This window comes from Thunnus albacares, chromosome 14, assembly GCF_914725855.1.
Source record: "Thunnus albacares chromosome 14, fThuAlb1.1, whole genome shotgun sequence".
NCBI classification, from domain to species: domain Eukaryota; kingdom Metazoa; phylum Chordata; class Actinopteri; order Scombriformes; family Scombridae; genus Thunnus; species Thunnus albacares.
This window is the reverse complement of record NC_058119.1, coordinates 20150349-20154365: the sequence shown is the minus strand read 5'-3', so window position 1 is coordinate 20154365 and position 4017 is coordinate 20150349.

Below are 4017 nucleotides of genomic sequence, written 5' to 3'. Positions count from 1 at the left end.
TTGCTCGTTCACACTTTGACTGGCTGGCTCATCAGCTATTTAGTACAGTGGAAACCACTCATAGTGATCACGTCCGTCTGGGTCAAATTAATCACTATAAGCAGATGATTATTATAACCAATTTTTTTTTCTTTTTCTTTATTTCTCATGCAGATCACCATCTAATTGACATTTGTATATTTATTACATGAATAAAAAGGTAATGAAATGGCCAGCTTTGCTATTTACTGTAGCTGTTTCAAAATACAGTACAGATGTCACAAACACTTGTTTCGCTGCTGATGCCCTCCTGACTGATTTTAAGATGAGAGAAAGAGAGAGAGAAGGAGAGAGAGAGAGAGGAGAGAGAGAAGCAAGTGGTAGCATGAAAGCCAGTGAATGAGAGGAAGAAAATGTTATTTTTTGATTGTTTCACGGCGGTTACAAATAAATACACCCACACCCCGCACCTCCACACCCCTGATAATGGTGCCATAGCTAGCTGCTAATTACATTATTATATGTGTATCATGTCAGTAAGGTAAAAAATAAAAATAAAAATAGAGTTACTGTAATTTTAATTTTCCCCCATGTTTTCATGTATGAAAAGACCCAAAATGAACACTGTAACTCTAACTCTGTATATTATGTTTAGCTTGGTAAAGTTTTGGCCAACATCTTGTCACAACTAGTGGTTTCTGACTACCGTTACAGTCCCTACTGTGGGCTCTAAGTGGGCAGCACAGCCAATGGAAACGCTGGATTAGAGCAGCAGCAGCCTTTCTCAGGTCCTAGCGCCTGGTTCTTTAGGCAAATTGTGAATTTGGAGACGCAATGGCACATTTTGATCGACTTTAATGAAAAATGAATGTGATAAAACTATTGATGATTTAAACAATAATGTACTTTTATTTTGGGGGGCTAAAGAAAATTTAAGGGGGGCTAAAGCCCCTCTAAAATAGGTCTAGTGACACCCTTCTTTATAACCCATTGCACCATCAAGTCATTAAGTTTGTGTTTCCATGTTTGAAATTCACATACTTCCCCAAATTGCTTAAACATATTCTCTGAAACAAAACAGAAAGTACAATCACCACATCCATTTATATTGTGTAGCAAAAGGATATCACTCACTGAAAACATTTTATTCATGAGTCAAAATTAGACAAATTCATTTGTGCACAATAATGATATTTCTCTTTATCATTGCACAAGTCAAGGCATTCAAATATCTGAGGAAGGCATTGAAGTCCACGAACATTTATTTCAAGCTTCACCATCGTCTACATTCAAAGTTTTGTCACTGTCAGTGTGCATCTTTTACCTGTATTTCAAATTAAGCACCTTATAGTCACAGTAATGAACTACAAACACGGATTCTGATATATATTGTAGTGTGTCAACACAAAAAATTCATTCAGATTAGGAATTATTGTAGAAATGCTCCAGTCAGGCCACAACGTTTCATCTATCACACAGCCCATATTTGCTCTTGCAGTATAGAACCGTCTTTTGGCATGATGCAACTCTCTTCTTCGTGTCTCTGCTGTGACAGCATGCAGGCTCTGTCCACCCCTCTCACTCCCACTAGCAAACCAACACATCTTCCCATCTGCATACTATAAGTAGGCTGCCACTTTCTGCTCCACATCCAAACCCGGTTTCACCGTCTGTGGTGTAACTGTGTTTGAGAAAATAAGGGGACCTGTAAATTTGAAACATCACTGGTTTATTTGAAGATATTTTAAAAATTTTGAATACTATAGCAACAAGAAATGCATACTTTAGTGAGAAAAACTATAGATTTGTGGAATTCACTCAGTGTTTTGAGAATCATAATTTTCATTTTACAATTGTGCTAAAAACAACAGTGAAAAACTGTAGAGAAAGTCAGGGATATAATGTATAATCATAATGAATGATTCATGGCTGTATAGTGAGATGTCGGCAGAATAAACTTATTAATTAGACCTCTTTATGCTAAAGTAAAAATCAACAAAGAAAAATCAGTATCTCCATCAATAAACCATGAGAATGACACGATCTTCATCGGGAGAACATCTAATACACCTTAATTTTCCTCATTTAATAAAAGCTCAGTTTAGCATTGGTGGCATTTAGTAAAGGTTGAAAATTCATCACAGAATCATCAACATGTTTACTCCAGTATGTATGTGCACATTTCCAGATTTGACACATTCAAGTTTGTTCACCAAGTTAAGGCTCAGCTGCATACGCATCCTGTCTCAAGGTGGCTTTGCATACAAAATGGTTACCACCTAGTTTGGCAGTGTGTTAGAAATTTGAATGTTTGAAGTCAGCTGGGTGCTGAGTTATCCCCCCTTTAGCCCAACATGGCTTCTGTCCATATCAGCCTGCATCTGATGAAAAGGCTTCCCTGTAGTTACAGCTGGACCCAGCTGGGCTCCCTCAGAGAGAAACGGAGAGAGGAGACAGAGGGAGATGTTTAATCACCATTTCAAACGTCACTTTCAGTCCAGTACGACTGATGTGGGAGGCAAGTGGGCAGATGTGCTGAGTCACATCTACATTAGGAGGATGGACGTAACAATCAAAAATAGATTTGTTTTAAATGTTCTGAAATGAAAAACACAAAGTGACCAAACAACTTGGATAAATCACAAATACAAAGACAGCCTAATTAAAATAGAGCCGATTTGTCACTAGACTTCAAATTTTAATTATACACTAATTAGGCATTTTACACTGTTGCTTGTGAAAAAGTTAGCTAATGGTGAATGCATAAATTAATGCATAAATTAACAAAAATATGCAAATAAGGGTTCGGTTTAAATGTTAATGAAAGAAAAACAAGCATGTAATTCTTGATAAGATGCATCTGATTTGGCTCCATGAAATCAGCCATTTCTGCATTTCTGTTCTAGTAATTTGATACATTGACTTCAAGATCAATAAAGCCAATCAGCAAAGGAGAGAGGTTTTAATGACATAGGCCAACTAATCAGTAGCAGACTCTTTTCACAGTTAGACAGGCCCTCACTTATCAGGCCCTCGGGTGCATATTAACAGATAAAGCTATTGAAAACTAAATAATACAGTTTTGATGATGGACAGATGGACTCTGCACTTCCTGCTGGTTCTATTTAATGAAAAAAAGAATAAGAAGCAAGAATATTACCTCCCTGGTGGTAAGACCCTGCTGCAAAAGGACCCTGCTGGAGACAGGTACTGTACTGATAAATATCAGATAGGTTGTAAACATGCTGTTCTTACAAACAATATTAAGTGAAAGCTACTCCTTGAGATATTCTGCAGACGAATGAAGAGGAAAGAGTCGTCCTGGGAGTTCTACCACACTACAGTGCAGTCAGATTGAATTTTATGGTTTTTTGATGAGGTGGCTTGTAGCTGATTGAAGAGGTGAAAGCTTCAATATTCAACAAAAAGGTTGAATATTTTTTTTGTTGCTAAAAAATAAAAAAAAAATTGAAGTATGTGTAGCACCACTACTGAAATCCCCTTGTTTGGCTTTCATGTGAACAAAAATAACATTCAAACAGAATAAATAACATCTCCGATAGTACAACATATTCATATTTTGGGGAGTAGATGGATGAGAAATTCTATATAAAAAGAGCTCATTGCAGTGCTGTTGTTATTGTGTTGTAAGGGTGCTTTTGTAATTGCTTTTAGGGTTTATTTGTTAGAGACTACAATGGCTTTGTGTGTGTGCATTGTAGAGCAACAAACTGGAAGTAGAGAAAACTAAATGACAAATTTTTCATCATAATCATTAATTTTTATGGTGAAAAAAGGAAAACAAGTGCCAGATTGAAACCCCGATTAATCCTTTTAGGTACCTCTTCCGCCATACTAGAAGCTTAAGTTTTATTTTGAATTTTTTTTTTGCACATTTTCAGAGTTTTCATATCCTGTAGTTCTAGTCTTGTTCCTCCAGTGAATATATACAGCTGTGGCTCAAGGTGGTCTCCAGTTCTGTTGGCTGGGACAGCGCTGATGTGCCATGTAGTAGGAACTGGGCGTTTAGCAGCTGCC